Source organism: Pseudorasbora parva, chromosome 11, assembly GCF_024679245.1.
Source record: "Pseudorasbora parva isolate DD20220531a chromosome 11, ASM2467924v1, whole genome shotgun sequence".
NCBI lineage: Eukaryota > Metazoa > Chordata > Actinopteri > Cypriniformes > Gobionidae > Pseudorasbora > Pseudorasbora parva.
The window spans coordinates 26241630-26265397 of NC_090182.1; the positions used below are offsets into that span (position 1 = coordinate 26241630).

Consider the following 23768-nt stretch of genomic DNA (forward strand, 5'->3'; position numbering starts at 1 on the left):
GGTGGTTACTGTGAATGAAACATTTATGTAGATAAAACTCTTATTTTGTGTACTGAAAATTATACTTTGTGTTTTTGTGTATTGAACTAACACAATTGAAAATATGCTGAAATGTTTGACAAAAGTGAACTTTTGATGATATATTGTTCAAAATAATAGCAGTACAATGTGACTAACCAGAATAATCAAGGTTTTTCGTATATTTTTTATTGCTACGTGGCAAACAAGTTACCAGTAGGTTCAGTAGATTCTCAGAAAACAAATGAGACCCAGCATTCATGATATGCACGCTCTTAAGGCTGTGCAATTGGGCAATTAGTTGAATTAGTTGAAAGGGGTGTGTTCAAAAAAATAGCAGTGTGGCATTCAATCACTGAGGTCATCAATTTTGTGAAGAAACAGGTGTGAATCAGGTGGCCCCTATTTAAGGATGAAGCCAACACTTGTTGAACATGCATTTGAAAGCTGAGGAAAATGGGTCGTTCAAGACATTGTTCAGAAGAACAGCGTACTTTGATTAAAAAGTTGATTAGAGAGGGGAAAACCTATAAAGAGGTGCAAAAAATGATAGGCTGTTCAGCTAAAATGATCTCCAATGCCTTAAAATGGAGAGCAAAACCAGAGAGACGTGGAAGAAAACGGAAGACAACCATCAAAATGGATAGAAGAATAACCAGAATGGCAAAGGCTCAGCCAATGATCACCTCCAGGATGATCAAAGACAGTCTGGAGTTACCTGTAAGTACTGTGACAGTTAGAAGACGTCTGTGTGAAGCTAATCTATTTTCAAGAATCCCCCGCAAAGTCCCTCTGTTAAAAAAAAGGCATGTGCAGAAGAGGTTACAATTTGCCAAAGAACACATCAACTGGCCTAAAGAGAAATGGAGGAACATTTTGTGGACTGATGAGAGTAAAATTGTTCTTTTTGGGTCCAAGGGCCACAGGCAGTTTGTGAGACGACCCCCAAACTCTGAATTCAAGCCACAGTACACAGTGAAGACAGTGAAGGATGGAGGTGCAAGCATCATGATATGGGCATGTTTCTCCTACTATGGTGTTGGGCCTATTTATCGCATACCAGGGATCATGGATCAGTTTGCATATGTTAAAATACTTGAAGAGGTCATGTTGCCCTATGCTGAAGAGGACATGCCCTTGAAACGGTTGTTTCAACAAGACAATGACCCAAAACACACTAGTAAACGGGCAAAGTCTTGGTTCCAAACCAACAAAATTAATGTTATGGAGTGGCCAGCCCAATCTCCAGACCTTAATCCAATTGAGAACTTGTGGGGTGATATCAAAAATGCTGTTTCTGAAGCAAAACCAAGAAATGTGAATGAATTGTGGAATGTTGTTAAAGAATCATGGAGTGGAATAACAGCTGAGAGGTGCCACAAGTTGGTTGACTCCATGCCACACAGATGTCAAGCAGTTTTAAAAAACTGTGGTCATACAACTAAATATTAGTTTAGTGATTCACAGGATTGCTAAATCCCAGAAGAAAAAAAAAATGTTTGTACAAAATAGTTTTGAGTTTGTACAGTCAAAGGTAGACACTGCTATTTTTTTGAACACACCCCTTTCAACTAATTGCCCAATTGCACAGCCTTAAGAGTGTGCATATCATGAATGCTGGGTCTTGTTTGTTTTCTGACAATCTACTGAACCTACTGGTAACTTGTTTGCCACGTAGCAATAAAAAATATACTAAAAACCTTGATTATTCTGGTTAGTCACATTGTACTGCTATTATTTTGAACAAGACTGTATACCATATGTGTACTGCTGAGCATTAACATGTGTTTCCTGAAGCGGAAGATATGATGACTAGTTGCCTATAAGTAATGAATAACCTTTATCGGAATGTAAATGTAGGCTACATGTGTGATCAGTGTTGCCAGATTGAGTCGACGATTTAGAGCCCTACGGGCCCTGACTTTTTTACACCCCTAACCTCATACCCACTGTCGGCCGCTGACAGCTTGGTTGACACTTTAAAAAAAATTAACAAACAAACAAATTATCCAAACATTTTTCTAAATTAACTTTAATAAAGAAACTAAATGAAATATAACTACTTGTCTTGGACATTACAAACAAAGCTGAACTATTTTAATGACTGCAGGAGTGTGTCATAAGAAGGATTGTGCAGGGTCTGTGCAGGGCTCAAAGGTCACCAAAACTGCCAAAATAATGTGATGATATTTTATTGAAGAAGCCACTTTAAGTGCAAACAGTGCCCAATATAAGAGAATGGAAAAAGCACATAATTAACTGGCATTTCACGCGTTAATAACACACCACTGCCAAAATGCGTAATTCATTGATACTGTACAATAATCCGCCGACAAAAAAATAACAACAATGCACTTAGCTTTGCTCTGACAAAACTACAGTACCCTTGTGAAGTTCATAGAACATGCACTTAGTCCAGTCAAAACTGATTCATCATTGATTCAAACCTCTTTCAGCAGCTGTTGGCGTTGCTAGTTGCAGATGTCCTGAGTGTGTGTATATTATGATGGACAGGAATCATGATTATACTTATAAAGAGTCTGAGTCACAGGTGTAATCCACGTTTGAGAGTTGGTTCACTCTCCCACTCCTTTGTAGAAATGGCTTGTGTATATACTGTATGTATGCCACTTTAGCATAGCGATCACTTGAATATACATCTACGATGAGTTATCGCGCTAAAAACCTGGCTGTCATGAATGTGGTCAAATCGCTGATTGACTGAAAGTGCGTGCTCGTCCGCTGGAACCCGCCCAATCTGGCAACACCATGTGTGATTTGTGCTTTGAGTCATGTGCAGGCGCGATGGATCGCATAGTAACCAATAGGGTGTTGGAATGGTATATGTTTACACTTCTCATCCAACCACAATCAAATTCACTGGGGGGATGTTTTCTTGGCACGCTCCGGCACCGTTTAAATGCCACGGTCTACCTGAGCATTGTTTCTGACCATGTCCATCTTTTTATGACCATCATGTACACATCTGATGGCTACTTCCAGCCATAATGCACCATGTCACAAAGCTCGAATTATTTCAAATTGGTTTCTTGAACATGAAAATCCACTGACAATCCACAGTCCACTGTACTAAAATGGCCCCCACAGTCACCAGATCTCAACCCAATAGAGCATCTTTGGGATGTGGTGGAACGGGAGCTTTGTGCCCTGGATGTGCATCCCACAAATCTCCATCAACTGCAAGATGCTATCCTATTAATATAGGCCAAAATTTCTAGAGAATGCTTTCATGGCATTATCAATGTCATGTAGAATTAAGATAATCCTTTAGGTGAGTGTATATATATATATATATACACACCTGCACCTGCTCATCACGGGCTGAGCGGTCACAGCTGCTCGTCATCCGGCACCCGCTTTATAAGCGGCAGAGACAGAGGCAAGGGGAGAGATGTCTCCAGAAGACTCGGCTAACTCTTTTCTCTACTGTCCCCCCAGAGAGCAGCGTGTGACTGCCAGCCCACCACCCCAAGAGGTGACCACGGACCCACACTGCCCTGCACCTGGAACACAGCACGAAGAGCGACCAGCCGAGCACCAGCGACTTTACCACACTTTAACCAAATCACTCAATAAAATCCACCCTTCGGGGGACTCACCTGCACTCATAGTGTCGTGTGCTTCTTCACCCCGTCACAATATATATATATATATATATATGTGTGTGTGTGTGTGTGTGTGTGTAAAAATTACATGCTCAATAAGTTATGACAATATGCGTTTTTACATTATTTTAACTCGTCAAAATAAGTTTAAGGGCCCTATCTTGCACCCAGCGCAATTGACTTTGTACACCGACGCATGAGTCATTCCTATTTTGCACCCGCGCAAAGCGTGCTTTTCCCTCCACAGAAGCACATCGCTAAACTAGTGAATGAACTTGCGCTCCCTGGGCGGTTCAGCGCAAAAAATGGAGGCTTGTTCCGGCGCAAACAATCCCTGGTGCTATTTTCCTGTTCCATTAAACAATTGCGCCACTGACCAGAAAAAACCTAGTCTAAAGTCAGTGGCGCGTTGCGCGTTGTTCATTATGTTATTTTAAGGGCGCATGCTTGACCATAATGTATAGCGTGCACAACGCGCATACACGCTCATGTAATCTACACGGATGCAACAGTTATTTTTGCAAATCATAAATTGTTACACTAAAAAAATATTAACACATGAGATGACGGAAATCATTGTGGTGTGCCACAAAGATGTGAAAAAATAGGCATAAATCTAGCTTACATATTATTCAGGCTAATTGTAGTAATTAAGGATCAGACCTGTTTGCCCAATAGTTGCAAGACATATATGTATATAAGGACATCTGACAAATTGGTTTGTCCGTCAAGAATCAGGAAAAAAAATCGGCTGAAAAACTGAAAAAACTGTTTAACCGACGCCTGTTTAACCGACGCTATTTTGGGTGGGTTTCTCCCATCCCCATACAACACAACTTCTCTGTCTTTCACTGCTCTTACAAGAACATCAGTCTCCTCAGCTGTGAACCGCTCCTGGCGTGCGCCTGGTAAATACGCCATAATAATAGCAATCCATAATGGAACTTGCGCACCTGCTTTTAAAGGGAATGTTGGATGATGCTCTGATTGGTTTATTCACGTTACGCCCAAACCACACCTATGAATAATGAAGCTACTTCAGACCAACCCATTTTAGATTTGCGCCGGGCGCAAGAGCCATTTATCCCCCCAGGAAAATAGCAACAGCGCCGAGACCCGCCCACAAAGTTAATAGCGCTTCGCGCTTTGACACTTGCGTTTCAGATCGTTAAAATAGGGCCCTAAAAATGTTTAACTAAGTCAATTGTACTTATAAAGTTGAGACTGTAACTTTTTTTACAGTGTGTATATATACAGGTCCTTCTAAAAAAATTAGCATATTGTGATAAAAGTTAATTCTTTTCCATAATGTAATGATAAAAATTAAACTTTCATATTATTTTAGATTCATTGCACACCAATTGAAATATTTCAGGTCTTTTATTGTTTTAATACTGATGATTTTGGCATACAGCTCATGAAAACCCAAAATTCCTATCTCAAAGAATTAGCATATCATGAAAAGGTTCTCTAAACGAGCTATTAACCTAATCATCTGAATCAAATAATTAACTCTAAACACCTGCAAAGGATTCCTGAGGCTTTTAAAAACTCCCAGCCTGGTTCATTACTCAAAACCGCAATCATGGGTAAGACTGCCGACCCGACCCGACCCTGTCCAGAAGGCCATCATTGACACCCTCAAGCGAGAGGGTAAGACACAGAAAGAAATTTCTGAACGAATAGGCTGTTCCCAGAGTGCTGTATCAAGGCACCTCAGTGGGAAGTCTGTGGGAAGGAAAAAGTGTGGCGAAAAACGCTGCACAACGAGAAGAGGTGACCGGACCCTGAGGAAGATTGTGGAGAAGGACCGATTCCAGACCTTGGGGGACCAGCTGAAGCAGTGGACTGAGTCTGGAGTAGAAACCTCCAGAGCTAGAGGTGCTGCATTCCCCAGGTCAAGCCACTTTTGAACCAGAAACAGCGGCAAAAGCCCATGACCTGGGCTACAGAGAAGCAGCACTGGACTGTTGCTCAGTGGTCCAAAGTACTTTTTTCGGATTTCGTCATTCAAAAATCAAGGTGCCAGAGTCTGGAGGAAGACTGGGGAGAAGGAAATGTCAAAATGCCCGAAGTCCAGTGTCAAGTACCCAGTGATGGTCTGGGGTGCCATGTCATCTGCTGGTGTTGGTCCACTGTGTTTTATCAAGGGCAGGGTCAATGCAGCTAGCTATCAGGAGATTTTGGAGCACTTCATGCTTCCATCTGCTGAAAAGCTTTATGGAGATGAAGATTTCGTTTTTCAGCACGACCTGGCACCTGCTCACAGTGCCAAAACCACTGGTAATGGTTTACTGACCATGGTATTACTGTGCTCAATTGGCCTGCCAACTCTCCTGACCTGAACCCCATAGAGAATCTTTGGGATACTGTGAAGAGGAAGTGGAGAGACGCAAGACCCAACACTCTGGATGAGCTTAAGGCCGCTATCGAAGCATCCTGGGCCTCCATAACACCTCAGCAGTGCCACAGGCTGATCGCCTCCATGTATATATATATTTGTCTATATGCATATATATTATTATTTAAATACAGTTAACTGTACGTAAAATTATACTATAAAAACTCATTTTTTTCCACACATGATGAAACAAAACAGGTATCCTCATTTTCATATTTGGGAGTGATTATTTTGATTAAATATGTTTTGATTCCTCAACACATATTTTAGTAAAATGGCGTGTACGCCCAATGTGAGTCAGATAAATCTGTTTGCATTTGCTTCAAAACTAATTTCTGGATATAACTGCACGTACGTGCATGTAGTTTTGCATGTTTGTTTTGGTGTGCATAGCTGCGGTATGAACAAAGTTGTGTCTATAAGCAATAAGATTTGAATCCATGGGTGGGTGAGAGTGTTTATCTGTATTTTTTGCCTGAGCATGCATCTGTGTGTGTGTGTGTGTTTGAGTGTGTATGCATTTTGTGGCCTCTGGGTCTTCCTGTGAGTCATTCTCATGAGGTAAACCCCAGTAAAGCTGTCCTAGTCCTCTCTAATTCCTCATTAGCTCACGGCAGGCTGTCTCAGGGGGATTTGTGCTGCCTGTGTGAGTGTGTGTCCGGGTGTGTGTTAGTTTGGGCGCATGCGGTCTGAACGTGGAGAACCACAGGGCCTCTCTGTGGGAGACTGCTGTGAGCCAGGTGTGTGTCCACTGGCAGGTGCTTGTGTGAGGGGGAGGAAGTGTTTAAACGAGCTCGTTGGGTGGGTCGGCACAGCGGCGCGTTAACTAGATCACAGCTTGGGATGCTCTCCCATGTCAGTATATTATAGGCTGTTTAAACACTTCTCTGGGCTGTTGTCATTGGGGTTAACATTTACAAAAAAGTATGGTACAGTCATGAGTGTACCATAGTATGGAATAGTACGTATATTCATGTATATGGGGACTTTTTAGCACTTTTTTCTTTTTTGTAAATGGCATTCAAAGTATTTAAAAACAAAGCATATCAAGTTCTTCAGTAGTATTTATTTTGATGGTCCACTTTAGACATTAAGTAACTTTGCAACTATACAAGTCAACTTACTTTACTAACCCGAACCCTAATACCTAATCTAACTACAGTCCACTAAAACACTAATGAGAGCTAATTATCATGTTGCAAAGTTAGTAGAATGCCTAAAGGGGACCATCAAAATAATGTGTAACCATAATATATATCTTATATTTTGCAATATATGCATCTTGTAATAAACAGTGAAATATTTTAAAATAATCAAATGTTTGACTTTCAGTGATTTCGGAGTCTTGTGATGGCACACACTCATCCACCTCATCTGGCTTCTCTATCTTTAAATGCATCAGGCTCAACAGAACAAGTGAAAAGAGCCATATTTGTATATTCAGTGTTCATTTGATATTATTCTGTTTGTATTGTGTGTAAAGGGTTTCTGTTCCTGTTTGCTTTTGTCAGGGACACTGAGCCCCCCTCTTACTGGGATCATCTGTCTGCCTGGTGAACAAGCCGCGTCCTGCCCACTGCTCCCAATTCACAGATAAAATTACTCAAAAGTTACAGGTACTTAAAAGTTCATTTTTTAAACGAATCTACTAACCAAGGGGCCTTTATAACCTTCTGTTATATATTATATAAAATGCAATGTTTATTTTAAGCATGGCCTAGAATAATATGCATAGCATATTAATAATAATAATAATTTGTTACATTTATATAGCACTTTTCAAGGCACTCAAAGGATTCTCCTCAACCACCACCATTGTGCAGCATCCACCTGGATGTCAGACTGTATTAGTTCCACATACATTTATTTTGATGCTTTTTGTGATGCGTACATTGAAAAACATTAACAATTGAGCTATATGTTTTTTTACAGTATTTATTAATCATTTTGTTAGTTAATAAAAAATAGTTTGATTATAGGTCCATTAAATAATATTACCAGATACAACTTTTGAATTTAATCATGTAATCAGCAAAATTAACATTTACCAAGATGAATAAATGTTTAAGACATATTTTTGATTGTAAGTTCATTAAGTTAATATGTTGGCAGCATAAACTCTATCATATAGTCAAATGTTATCAAACATGTAAATATTCATAGATGTACAGACTCATATATTTGTACATTTTAATGTTGCCTAATAAGCTTTAATGTGGGAGAGACAACAAAACATTTAGCTGAACTTTAGCTTGGGTTTTAATTAACTTTAATAGTGCATATTTTCATTTTATCACACATAACATTTTGTGATCACAATAAAAATGTTAAATATACTTAATTCATTTTCAAATGAAAATGGCTCCCATTAAAATATAGTTTTGATATTTTTGTTTACAACTATAATTTTGAATCATGAGGCAGGTTGATCATCTCCATCAGTTCTGCTCTCTTTATCGCCAACCAGTGGAGATGAGTGGGATTCACAACTCTCGACAGCAGCTAATGTGTTTCTTTCTAGCTTTTTTTGTAGGCTACTTTATAGTTTCCGAAATCAGAAAAAAATAGTTATTAAAAATAATGTTTCACTTTTTGATATTTATAAAACAGATCGAGCAGTTATTTGTGCACTGTCTGCACTCATACAATATAGGGAAGTGCATTTACTATAACGCAAGACTCGTTTGTCTCTATTCTTGCAGATATAAGTGATGTTTTTAAACCTTATTTTTGAGCTGTATTCTTTTTATTTCTCCAGTCTGTATCGTCATACCTCCGCGTGTTTGCTGATAATTGAGTAATTACCTGTATGAGATGGCACTCCTGCCGGGAAACACAGCTAATCTCACGGACTGGCCTTCCCCACAGAACAGCATTTAGCTCAGTTAGAGGCTAAATGCTCAGTTTAACTGCACAATTTACTGTGTGCATGTGCGTTTGAATGATCACTCTCATTTCTGTCTGCATCAAATGAAGGTAGACGCAGGGAACAGTGTTTTGAACAATTTCCTTTTCTTAAAGGCTGTTTTGCGCAATCGCTTACAGATGATAAGATGATAATGGTGACAATTTAGGGAATCTATTTTGTTCAGTTCTTTACTATGGAAGAGGCTGGGAATGTCACCAAAGTGGTTGTAAAGTCCATGGAAGTGAATGTAGTGAATGTAAGAAGCAGTTTGTGCTCAAATGATTTAGCACTAGTGATAAAGTTTGTAGGTTTTTTGGAAGATCTTGGCAGTCACATAAACTGTGACTTGTAATTGACCTTAGTGGCCATGTTATTTGGAATGACATATCAATGCACAAAAATATACATTTCTTAATTAGCATTATTGTCTTGCTCAGATTTATTTTAAAGAAGTATTAAAATATTGATTTAAATTTAGTTAATTTAGTTGATTTCAATTTAGTTAAATTTAGTTTCAATAGAATTATGCTTAAAAACAACAACAAAACAACAACAAATAAACATAAATTCAATATTGTTGCAGCAATAAAAATATACTAAAATAGAAAACTATTATTTTAAATTAAAATAATTATACATGAACACAGCCTTAGATGATAATAAGAGACATTTTCTTAAAAAAAAACTATATATATATGACAAAAATATTGATTAAGAATGATTTTTCGCAATTAATCTCGCTATATGGGATTCTCTTTATTATGTTTTATTAAGTGCACTTCCTATTCCCACTTTCTAATTTAACTATACTTTCTGCACATAGTTTTAAACCATTTCATAAACAAATAAAGACATTTATTTTTCTTTGTGGGGACACAATTTATTCAGAAATGTGGTCCCTATCAGATATCCACACACACAAATCTGTGCAGTTTGGAATTTGTTCATCTTTTTCCCCCTCATGTCCCTTTCCCTGCAGATCCTGAAACATGACTGAAACCAGAACAGACCTCAATATTCAGTTACGGATGCATTTTCTAGCAATTGTCCAAAAGGGGGGCAAGAAGCTGTAAATTATATGCCACAAGGAGATCATATTAATATAACACACACACACACACACGCACACACACACACACACACACACACACACACACACACACACACACACACAAAAACCTCATACTGACATACTCAAAATAATCTCCTAGGACTTCCGTTGCATTCCCACAAGTGTCACACCCAGTCGCAACGGTAACATGAGAACGCGTTTCACAGGGTCACTGCATGGAAATGACGGGATACTCAGAGGTAGAGAACACACTGATCGATATCTCTTCCACCAAACTCAGAATGCTTGATTCTTGAGTTTGATTCAGAGCGATTCGATTCTTTAAATGAGTCTGAAGCACCCAGGGCATGTCCCCGAGACCGACGGCCTCGGCTTGTCTCTCAGCGGTTAGCCTGAGCGTTGGCACTCTGAAAGGGACAGCAATATCCACTGATGTAATGTGAGAGATAGCGATCTTTTATGCGCTGCTTTATAACTTGTGGGCGTAATGTGAGTTTGGGGGGCGTGAGGGGGTGATGAAGCAGTGTCGCTGGAATCCGCAGTGTTGTGAGAGCTTCATACCTTTCAGCTTCATTAAACCAATTTCACGCCGAAGTGAGCTAAGAGAGGAAACTCTGAGTCTCTGCCGCCGTAACAATGGCGCATTGAAGGGACGAGGCGAAAGTAAATTAGGTACCACTTCACAGACGGCAAATTAAAATCTGAAAGTTGGATAGGAAAAGTTGAGGAGGAGATGATTATGTCTTTATTGTGCTGTTCTCAATCTAAAAAAAAAAAAAAAAACTACCCAGCCTTTTAGCAAGCACCTTTGCCCCCCACCCCCCAAGACTCTCTGCTTAGAAGAAATAATGATCTATTTCTTGTGTGGTAATTGGTTTCTAAGATGCCCTTGCCAAAAAAAGCACAGATTTTTGAATCTCTTAGCCTTCCTTTCAGTCACGTAATTTGGTTCTTATCAGTGAGATATGATATCCTGAGAGAATCATATAAATTAAACATTAGTGTGGGTGCTTATTTTTGTACCGTCATTTTTGTGTCCACAAGAGTGCTCAGTGGTGTGATGTCTGTCATGGGCCCTCGTGTCAGAAACCGCTGAGCATCAGAATCTTAATATCCTTTCATTTTAAAACACTGTCACTGAGTTAAACACGTCTGACATATTAGGAAAAAACTGTATTTTATATCAGTCTCTCTCTCTCTCTCTCTCTCTCTCTCTCTCTCTCTCTCTCTCTCTCTCTCTCTCTCTCTCTCTCTCTCTCTGTGTGTGTGTGTGTGTGTGTGTGTGTGTGTGTGTGCTGTGTGCTTTCTCTGAGGCAGTAGTAATGTGACCCTGCAAAGAATAAAGGAGGCACTGTAAACAGTGCATAGTCATTAGCGGTGTGAAATCAGACACTGACAGTAGCAGGAAGAACGCTAAGAGTTCTCTGTGTACTGAACATTGGGCTGGGTGTTGGTCAGCGAGACCTCAAAAAATAAGCCGTCACAGTTTTTTTTATCAGTCTCTTCACATGTAGGTGAGAGTGGGATAAAATGGGTCACCCCACCTAATGTAGCAAGCTGTATCGTTTGTCACCATATATGTATAGAAGGGCTCATTTCATATATCTTCCTGGGATTGCAAAATTATAAGGTATTCTTTTCGAAAATTAAAGTAAATGACAATGCTTTAAAACAAGATGACATTTTTGCCAGTGGGATAATAAAACTACACTTGTTTTCCCATTTTAATTAATCAAATTTTTCTTCCTCCAATTGTTATGCTTTATATATTAATATATGCGTGCAATGTCACATAAACTTAATTGGCCCTATTATTACAAATAACCATACATTTAGGCTTAACTAGTAATGTAAACTTTGAAATATCAACTTTTCGGCATTTGATCAACACTATTACACAATGTTGAAATGATTCACTACATTGAAATATTTGTTCTTGCTTGTTTATGAAATTACAAATAAAAAAATGAACTTGAAAGTGGATTGTGGAAGTGTTTCATTTCATTTTCATTTTCATCCATATTTTTCTTTGAAATGTGAATGGTTTATGTATTCCCCCCAAATATGTATAGCCTTTGATATCGCTGAATTACCCCTAAAGTGGGGTAAGTTGTGCCACAGGACAAGTCTCTGGCCCTACATTGTAGCCACTTTCCTTTTAATCCTGTTATATTAGACATCCTGAAATCTAATTAGGTGCCTAGAAGTCAACTTACGTAAAAAGCGAGTTTAACTTTTTAAACGTTCAACCTCTCTGTATATATAGCAGTTAAATGTTGCTTTAATGACTGTTTTGTCTGGGAAATCCTCTACAGAAGCGTAATTGTTTTTGTCCGTCTGTCTGCATTGTGTGATGCTCCCTGATGATCTGTCCTGTCTCTCAGGGCCTCACACACACTTTCACACCCTCACACAAAGCTCTGACAGCAGTTAGGCTTTACTGCCCCTCGGCCCGCTGGCTTTACGAGGCAGACAGATCCCTCTCGCCGTAAACCCATCAGTCAGGAACAAAGAGGGCAGGTGCGAGCCTGGCTCGAGTGCTCACCTGCACCCAGCAGGGGATGAAGCCCATTCAGCACACCCAGAGGACATGCGCTCTCCTCCACTCCTGACTCCACTCGTGTCTCCTGCACTTCTCTGTTCCCCATCCCAAGGTCCTCGTTTTTTCTCCCAGTAATGTACATCTTATCTGCAAAGAAACCGCTGCCACACAAAGAGTCCTGAGGAGATGAGAGGGCTCGGGATTACAGTTGGAAGAGAAGGATAGACGCGTGCTTCATGCTGTTGTATAGGGTTGACAGGTGGAACAACTTTAAATGCCCTCAAGCTGTTTTACTTAGATTTTTTAATGCATTTTTCAGACTTTTACACTAACTGACTTGCATGGATTTCAAAGTCATTTATATGCTTCATTGGGAATCTAACTTATGGCTTTGGTGCTGCTAGCAGCATGCTGTATTGTTTAAAGTTCCCGTTCTTCGCGATTCCATCTTTCAAACTTTAGTTAGTGTGAAATGTTGCTGTTAGAGCATAAATAATACCTGTAAAATTATAAAGCTCAAAGTTCAATGCCAAGCGAGATATTTTATTTAACAGAAGTTTACTTTTTAAAGCCTACAGAGAACGGCCAGTTTGGACTACACCCCTAGCCTGACAAGCCAGACCCACATCAAGATGTTTGGTCTGGAAACTCACCATAGACAGGGCTCAATCCGAGGGGCGGGATAAACGGTTGTCTTTCAAACTCCCTGTGCACGCGATAGGATAGCGCTACACCAACCAGAGCAACGAAGGTGAAACAGAGCTTGTTGATAGATTAAACATTCACTGTGTCCGGTCGGCTAAACTCCGAACACATCTTCCCTTTTTAAGAATGACTTCAGTGCCGTTCTTTGTTTTTTTTCTCAGAGAAAAGCTTAACTCCAAGTCTTCCAGAGTCGCGGTCAAAGCTGATTCGAAAGACCGCCGTTCGCCAGTTTCTGTGTTTACTAAAAGCACGCAAACGCAACTCGGCCGTCCTCATTATGGCCCCGCCCACAGACTCTATACACAACGTGATTGGCTCGTCCAGATTGTGAGGAATACAGCTCAGAAGGGCTGGAAAAGCCACAGGAAAACTTTATAACCTGGACTTATAAAAAAGAAAAATCATTAGGAGGTCAGACAGTGGTCTAGTGGTTAGCACACAATGCTCATCTCTCTAATTTTACTGTCAATAAAATAGCTAAATCAGCTCATAAACCACATAAGCCATTGCAAAGGAGGAATTTAATACATATCTGCTAGAATTATATACTGGCAATATTGGACTTTTAGGCTTTACGTGTAACTACTTGCCCCACTTTAATTTTTTGAACACCAGTCTCTTTGCTGTAATAAATCTAATATAAAATATTGTTAATATTATTTCTAGATGAAAACTTACTTGCAACACTTTAATTTTCATTTTAATCATCATTGTATTGCATTGCATTGCATTTTATGTTTTGTCTCCCACAATAAAAACTACAGAGCTTTGATCATAGTGAAAACTGATATTTATACAATATGCATGTAAGTAGTCTGCTATACTATACTGTTATAAGCTATCAGAATTTCATCATACTTTTTGGACATATAAATATCTGGCAATTGCACCAGTCTATATCTTTTTAAAAAAAAATTATTTAAAAAATGTTGCTCAATTTGGGCCTCTGAAAAAGAAAAGAAGTATGAGCTCCATTATGCTCCTATATATTATACTATATGAGCCATAAAAGCCAGATGTGACATGATATTCAATAAAAAAGAGACTTCTTTGATTTTGTCTAAAGGTTCAATAAACATCTATATATATAGATGTTTATTGAACCTTTTAGACAAAATCAAAGAAGTCTCTTTATATATATATATATATATATATATATATATATATATATATATATATATATATATATATATATATATATATATAGTAGTTTTTTTTAAATATTACTTCATATGCCTTTACCAAAAAATTCTGAGTGTATTTTATTTCAGCACTTTGCCTCTATAGTTTCTCAATGCATGTAAATAGATTATTCTTATTAAGAGACAACTGAGTTGGGTTTGTTTAGTTGTTGTAAAAACAGTTTTTTGAACTTGAACCCCTTGAATTCCGTTTGAAAAGGTGAGGTGAAATCAAATTTGGGTTTTAGAACAAACAATTGTGAAACCTGCAGGGCAGAGCTCTAAAATGACTGGCAGAATTAATTATACGGCACTCCTTTTTAGCTATAATTAAAACTTAATATAATATAAATGTTGAGCTGACTGTTGACAGGCGACAGGTGCAAAAAATGGCGGGCTCGTTAGGCAGGTGATTGAAGTTGCTGGACGATTTAAAGATGTGCTTGCTCATTAATGGGGAAGCGGACACATGCACGCAACAGGAAGCAGTTGGTCAGTTAGGCTAACAGTGTGGTGAGTACGCAGAGAAGACACATGCAGGAATCAAGAGAATCAGAGAGACAGGTGGACAGCATGCAGTCACATATTAAGGGGAGCAGGCAGGAAGACGGACAGACATACCCAGGCAGGCGGGCAAGCCGGCAGACAGCGGGGGTAGGTGCCTGAGAGTCCGCTCTGTGGCAGAGTAACAGATGTGTGGTGAATCTTTAACTTTCCTCACTCCCCACTGTCACTGCATCTGTCCGCAGCCCTTCTGGGTTAGTGTAGCCCCCTCCTGTGTGAAAAAACTCAACAACAAAAACCTATCAGTGCACTTATTGATTAGCCCGTGGTGTCGGGCATGCTGATATTTAATGATCTGCAGGTCATGTGTCTTTCTGCAGGTTAATATGCTGCGTATCAACCTAATCTGTTTTCAAATCATTATTCAACAAATGTGATGAGTTTTAAATTTGGCTGTATTTATTTGATTAAAAATACAGTAAAAGCAGCAATTTTGTACATTATTTTATAATTGTAAATAAGTTGTTTCTGTTTTAATATTTGTCATTTTTTTTCAGTAATGGCCATTATTCCAGTTTTCAGTGTCACATCTTTCAGAAATCATTCTATGCTGATTTGCTGCCAAGAAACTATTCTTATGATCAAATGTTGAAAACATTGTGTTTATATGTTGTTCTGCTAAATATTTTTGTGAAAACAGTGATACATTTATCAGGATTCATTTATGAATACAAAGTTTAAAAGAACAGCAACATTAGTAACATCATAATGTCCCTAGTTACTGACATAATACATAAATATTCTGAGGAAACATTATTTGGAGTACTTCTTTATTGCACTATGCACATTTCTTAATACTAAGGCTAAAATGTGTTTTCATATCACAATTAGTAAGGACAGTATGATCACTGTATAATATAATGTCACTATTTAAAGTGTACCTAAAGTATACTTGCAATAGTTTCATTTGAGCACAATTAAATATTCTTAAGTATCTCACACTATTTACGGTTTACTAAAGTACAATTGCAGAATGTTTATATTAAGTACACATATGTAAATATATATTTGTAGTATATTTAACATAAAATAAATGTATTTCAAATAGTTTTTGGTTGAATTATTTTTCAAATGTGGTCTTTTGAACATTGAATCATCCCCTGGTGGAGTTTTGGTTCCTTGCCACTGTCTCCTTTGGCTTGGCTTGCTCAGTTGGGGACACTAAAATGATGATCCAAGTTATTCAACTAAATATACAAAAAAAATAATTTATTAGGTCTTAATTAATTATATAAACTATAATACTGATTAGAGTATTATAATTATAAGCCAACATTGTTGCTATATGATACATTTAATTAAGCTGATAACATCACTGTTTTATCCAGAACGACTGTACAGCCAAATCAAATTTTGTTTCAATATTGTCCTGTTTAACCCTGTGGAGCAGCTTTAAAACAATCATTATTGTAAAAGCGCTATATAAATAAAGTTGATTGATTGATATATAATACATTGATATATAATAGATTGAATATTTCTTGTTATATTTTATAAAACTTATTATATAAAAATGACAAGAAACAGATTGAAACTCCATCACTGAACAAAGCGACACTTGTTATAAAACAATCACATAACTACAGAGGTTGGACTCTCAAGCTTATTAGTGTGCAAAAGTGATTCAGACATCCCCTGCAGAATTAAACCAAACTGAAACAGCATCACACCTCATTGTCCCACAGTCCACCCCTTATTTAAAATAACAGATATGTCACTGACATAATACTCAATAAGTAGTGTTTTATTGTCATTTATGTGATCAGCCTAATCCCTTTAGACGTCACAGGGTAAATAGTACTGGGACTATCTCTCCCTTGCGCCCTCTTACTCCCCCCTTAGCGCCATGGTTTATTTTAATTGAAAATTAGCAAAACAAAACATGGGCAAGAGGCTCCCTGAATGGGGGCCCTTTCTCTGGGAGCTCCTGGGCCGTTGAATAATGCATATGGGAGAGAGTAAACAGCAGCAGCGGGCCTGGCCCTCGAACAATGGCCAGCTCTGAGCTCAGCCAGGGCGCCTGATTTTATTACTGACCTGTCAATCCTCCCCCCAGCCTGGGAAGCGTGGGACCGCGGCCAGGCAGCAGCTGCTGACCGGCCAGCGCTGACCTGTGCGCTTAGGCGAACTGGATTTCACCACACGCCCACCGGCCCGACCCCGCATACCTCCACAGCCGGAACACGGTTACGTGTATCCCAGCATGCCCGGTGAAGTCACGTGGACACGGACACATGAAACTGTTGCTGTGCCAAAAAAAGAAAAAGATTGAATTAGACCAGTGTTTTTGTTTTGTTTATTGGTGATAATAAAAGAGAAGAATAAACATGTACTATATAACAAAAAACTAAAGATTTAATGTACACCATATATTATATAATGTTAATTATATATTATTAACATCTATATAAAATATAAACATCCTGTATACTTTATTTATTTATGAATTCTGTACTGTAATACATTTATTTTCCATCTTAACATACAACCTTCTCATACAACAATAATGTGAGGTAAATATCATTATTAACCTCAAATTATTGTTGTATGAGAGGGTGGACAGCAGGAAACAGGGGTTATTTTTAAACCCCAGTTAAATCAGAATAAATTTGATCCAGATTTTTTACATGAAAAAACAAATTCATTTGCAAATGAATGCAAAACGTGTTAAATTTTTCATTAACATAGAGGAGTTTTGGACACTTCTGTCTGTCCACCACTTTTTATTCCCCTACATCCATTGAGATTCCACGCTTGCCTCTTGGCTTTGGCCTGCTGTGGTTGCCACGGCAACCGCTAAATTGGTTAGCAGGATGAGTAATGATATGACGTGGTGGAAATGGAAGGTCCCGACAAAGAACTTATTACAGCTGCACCTTTTTATAACATTCCATTGTTGTCAAGTGCTCCCAATATTAACCTGCCTCTGCCAGGGTTTCCCGGGCCTGAAACAGTGCACGTGCATATTGTCAAGTCTACAGAGAGAACAGAGTGTGAAAGAGAGAGAGGAGTGGGAGGAGGGCCATATCTCTCTCTTCACCACTCTCTCCCCTCTCATCAGCTTAACACTGGGCCGTATGCAGAACGTATGTAAATCACTTTTGGACTAACAATGCTGAGGTAGTAAAATATTGATGGAGATCAACATAAATTTGTTTTATACCCTGAAAAAAGTTTTCAACTTTGATAATAATAAGAAATGTTTCTCGAGCAGCAAATCAGCAAAATTGAATGATTTCTGAAGGATCATGTGACACTGAAGACTGGAGTTATGAACATTTCAGCTTTGCCATCACAGGAATAAGTTACATTTTAGAGTTAAACTGTATTAATAATTCACTGTTTAACTGTATTCTTTATCAAATAAATGCAACCTTAGGGAGCATAAGCTAATTCAATGAAAAACTTTAATTTACTTTCTTCTTTTAAAGTACATCTTTCGTAAAACGAACTAAATGCCCACAAATTCTATATCCTAGAATAGAGTCTCAACAGGGTCCTCCAAATGCTGGCTTGCATGAAATCCCTTAAATGTAAACTTAAAGAAAATATATAACATGGAATGCTTCTGATTGGTCATATGATTGGTTATATGACTGCTACACCATACAAATGATCGTATAGCCCCAGACAATCCATTTCCTACTGTGCATTATTTTATTTTACTGAAGTTTATGAAGTATATATGTATGAAGCCGAAGGGTCTTGTATCACCCTGAATGGGTTTAATGTTCTAATAATGACTGGATATGACTATACAATATCCCTTACATAATGACCTAGAAACTCTAAAAGAAACTGATTATAGAAATGTTCACATGTTTTGCTCCATAGAATCAGATTTGTTTAATGTATCACCTCTCCCTCCCCCACCCGCCCCCATTTTCTCGTTCCCAACACCCAGTGAAGGCTACAGTATTCACTTGTGAAAAGTCCACACAAGCATCTTGCTAGAGATGGAAAATACATTGAGAGAGAGAGAGAGAGAGAGAGAGAGAGAGAGAGAGAGAGAGAGAGAGAGAGAGAGATGGGGGGGATTAGGTGGAAGTGATAGAGCTGGCGCAGGATGTTTGAGTGTTTGCTCTTGCTTTAACAACATCCTCTGTGCAGACACACAGGCAGGCAGTGAGATGGGGACAGAGATAGAAGACTGCAGTGGGCCTGGTCCGCTGCCTGACCCATTGTTCTACTTATCTCTGTCCTGGTCTATCTGCTGGGCCAGGGGCTATTGAGGAGTGGGCAGGGGGATGGATGACCAGTGATAATAAGACAAAGACAAGTGCTCCTGCCTTATTCAGAAACTGCAGGGAAGTACTGGCCCTAATTAGTAAATCAACATACTGGTGTTGATGCTCACTTATCCTAGTAGGCTGGATCGGGCTGGGATGTAAACCTGCCTGTTGGAAGATACGGAGGGGGTCTAATTGAAAAAAAATTATGTCTAATTGAACATAAGGTTTGGATTTTTAGTCTGCTGTTTGAAAAGAGGAGCCTGGAAGAAATGTGTTAAACTTTCCAGTCAACAAAAGGTTCCTTATAGTGAAAAAATGGTTATTTTAAGAAATGTTCACTGAAAGTTTATTTGGGGAATTAAAAATAGACTGTAAAAAAATTATTTAGAAGAAAAGTTACTTGGTTGCCTCAATTTTTCTATTTCAATAAACTTAAAATTTTAAGGCAACCAGGTTACTTACTTTTTTTAATTAAACCAACAAACATTTTTTACAGTGTGGTTCTTCATGGCATTGCAGCAAAACACCCTCTTGGAACCTTTTTTAGAGTGCAGTAAAACCTTAAAGTAATAGTTCACCCAAAAATGTAAATTCACCCTCAAGTTTATCTAGACATGTATGAGCTCCTTTCTTCTGCTGAACACAAGAGAAGATATTTTGAAGAATACGGGTAACCAAACAGTTGACTTCCATAGTATGGAAAAATATTGGTCAGGAACATTCTTTAGAATATCTTCTTTTGTGCTCAGCAGAAGAAAAAACATTTAGGGACGACTTGAGAATGAGAAAATTATGACAGAGTTTTCATTTTTGAATGAACTATTCTTTTATGTTATCTATGTGTATTTGGATTGAAGAAGTTTGAAATTTGAGATTATTTTTGAACATAATCAGGGGATCACATTTCCTTTATCAATCACAATGTTTTAGCAGGAAGGGGTTAAAGGGGCTCTCGTCACCCATCAATGTCAGTGTGGGAAACCGCATCCATCAAATAAAGGGCAGACTGGTGCATGTGGCTCAGGTAACATGGTAGGGAAGGTGAGAGAGAGAGAGAGAGAGAGAGAGAGAGAGAGAGAGAGAGAGAGAGAGAGAGAGAGAGAGAGAGAGAGAGAGAGAGAGAGAGAGAGAGAGAGAGAGAGAGTAACCCTGACCCTGAGGTGTCTTAGGCGGTCTCCCCCCACTCTCTCTGTTTGTGTGGGGCGTATTGCTTTGGACCTGTGAGAATGTGCCTCCTCAACAGGGTCACTGGTCCTGGAAGGACACTTCCACCCTCACACATAGCCCAAGAGACAGAAGGGAATATGCTGCGTGCTATAGGAATTCCCTTACCATGATTTATTATTTAAGTATACTATTGTTTGACTGCAAAGATGTTCACATCCCTTCCCAATTTTATTTGGTAATTGATTTAAAATTAAAATTGGGTAATTTGACAAGCACAGTTATTTTAAATGTATGGAAAGTACTAGGCCTGTGGCGATCAAGAATTTTGTGCTGATGATTAATTGTCATCCACATAATGATTTAATTCAGTTTTTTTGTTTGTTTTTTCAACTTGAAATCGTACATAGTAATAAAACGTACAATATTTGAAGTAATCCATGATTTACGATTTACTTCAATGTTGTGAAGATTATAATATAATAATACCGTCTGATTAATCAATAATCATGAAATGGCTACACTTTGTACAAGCCTTTCACTTTTTACAAATTTCTGTAAAAATACAACCTCATGCTTATAAATTATGTACTAATATTAATATTCATAAATTTTTAAATTTTACTAAAATAATGAATACAAGGATTTAGTAATGGATAAGAACAATAAATAATCAAATGGATAAATGTGTTAATTAAAAAAAAACAATAAACAGTAAACAAATTAAACTTCCAATGCCATGCCATAACTTAATACAATGAATATGTACAGGGTTGGATGTAAAAGTATTTAAAAATCTAAATATTAGATGGTGTGTCCAACAGAATTAAAGTCTAAAATTATTTTATAGTTTTGTAAAATTACATGGTCCCAATATCAGAAAATTAGATTTTGAGAAGTTTATGCAGTAAACAAGTACTTAAAGGAATAGTTCACCCAAAAATGAACATTCTGTCATCATTTTCTCACCCTCATGTTGTTCCAAACCCGTATGAGTTTCTTTCTTCTGCTGAACACAAAAGAAGATATTTGGAAGAATGTTTGAAACCAAGCAGATGGAAAAACCATTCACTATCATAGTAGGGAAAAATACTATGGTAGTGAATGGTTGTTCTTTCTGCTTTGTTACAAACTTTCTTTAAAATATATTCTTCAGCAGAAGAAAATTATACAGGTTTGGTGAGTAAATGATGACAGAATTTTCATTTTTGGGTGAACTATCCCTTTAAGCGTTGATTTTATATGCGGGTTTCTCAATAATCTCTGAGAAAGAAGACATGTCATTTTTAAGTGCTACCAGCATCATTACAGGCAGTCAGAAATGCATTTGTGCTGAGGCACTGTTGATCAGTTTTGAGCATACTGAATCTATCACGATAAGCAGGCTCTTGCCTTACACCTGCTGATATTTAGATAAGATTAAATTTTAAGAGGAGAGGGTTTAGACAGGTGGGGGCAGGGATGCTCATGGCAGGGCAGAAAGAACAACATCTTGTCTGCTTGAGCATGAGTGCAAAGCCTGGGGGTCACGAGGTCCTGTTTACCTGTGGCAGGTATTTCCTCTATGGGCTGATAAGAGCCGACCAGGGGAAGTGCTCCGTCACAGGTGAGTGGAAAGAGCTGGGGAAGCCAGCTTTGCTGCTTAGAAGCGCAAACTCTGACACACAAACTCATTGTGTAACCATGCCGGGGGCACAAGTAAGTTACACCTAAACACACATATATATGCTCACAACTTTTTGGGAGTAAGTAACTAGCCGAACTAAAAGTTGCAACGCTACTCACTTTACGTTTTCAATAGCGTGACAGTATCAAGCTAACGTTACTTATATAACGAGCAGAAGTGTAGAATATAGCCAAATGAACTCACCTAAACGGTCCTCTCTTTTTTAGCCTATATGTAGCGTTTTATATTCGATTCATTTGAGTAAATCTGCTAAACGTAGCCCCCCTTTCATTTGTAGCGGTTGGAAGTCTGATTTATTATAGTATATCAGTTTTGACTTAATCGGCACTGTAGCTTTCATAATAGCGTAAGAAAGTCTGATTCATTCATTTGAATCGTTTCGTCCTGATCTAGAAGCCCATTGGAATGCCCAATTCATTATATTGAATCGGTTCGTACGGCTCATTTAAATGAACGGATTCACAAACATGATTCATGAACATTCGATTCCCTGTACTCTATCATCATGCTTTCGACTTGGTTATGCAAATGTTTTTGTTGTATTTAAAGTATGAACATGTTTGTTAATTTTGATACTGTTCATAAATTTGATAGGCTACTGTTCATAAATTAAATGTGTGCAAATTTGTCTCAGATTATTTTTTTTTAATTCTATAATTTATTTGGACAGATGAAAATATATATATAGCCGTCTTACTACCTTCTTTTAGCAAATGTTTGTTTGTAGTGCAAGTTATAGTAAATTAGTCCGGTTTTCAAAAAATAATGCTTTGAGGTCTGGAATTGTGTAATATGTAGAACACCCCAGTGTTTTATGGCCATACAAAACTGCAGGTTGACTAGTATAATTATTGATATCACTGAGCCTGGCACTGCAAGGTTATCCCATCCACAGGCCTCTGATGTGGCCCATGTCAGAGTTTGAAACGGTTTGCAGAGCAGGTGAGGCACAACGGATGGATGGAGACTGCTTGTTTATTTTCACTCTGCCCTTCCTCTTCCTCCATTACCCGAGCTCTGGGTGCTCCGCTTGCCCTCAGGTGCTGAGAGGAGGCGGTGAGCCTGAACATGTTAACAAGGGAGGATCCCACAGTCGTATTGAGAGACACGCTGCCCTCCTGAATGGAGCTTTCAGCGAGAAGTGTGGAACAGACCACAAGACAAACTATTTTACTGCCCTGAAAATAAAGAGTGGCATTAATGAGTAGCAAATGATTAGCCAGTGCAGTTTTTATGTTAGCTGTACATCCCCATCGTGTTATGGTCCATTTCACTACTTTAATTGGTAATTAATTATCTGAATAAACCTTAATGAACATATTGTTAATTAAATAAATGTTTATGATATCCTGTGACTGGACTGGAATAACATTTATCCTATATAAATGTTTTATGCAGATCATTACAAAAACAAGCCCCAAGTTAGTAATATATGATGGGAAATCAGCCATTTTAATCAGCATAATGTTGCCTGTCAATGACATACACCCAACAAAAAAATGGTGCTATATAGTACTAAAAGTGGTCCTTTGGTTTGTAATCACAGGGGAACTACTTTAAGTGCTGTATAGCAGCAATCTGATTCAGTGGTTCTTCATCGGTTCTTCACCAGTTCTTTGGGATGACTGAGGTGCTATATAGCACCGTTACCATATATACCCCTTTTCC

At 38.3% G+C, this 23768-nt stretch overlaps 1 long non-coding RNA gene across 1 annotated transcript in view; it reads left to right on the top strand.

Annotated features, from left to right (window-relative positions):
• The window catches only part of LOC137092996 (uncharacterized), a 40181-nt gene extending 36468 nt beyond the window's left edge, over window positions 1–3713 (top strand). The window contains exon 6 of the long non-coding RNA XR_010908378.1: window positions 3478–3713. This is a non-coding gene — a long non-coding RNA (uncharacterized lncRNA). The remainder of the gene's footprint in view (window positions 1–3477) is intronic.
• Window positions 3714–23768: the final 20055 nt, after the last annotated feature.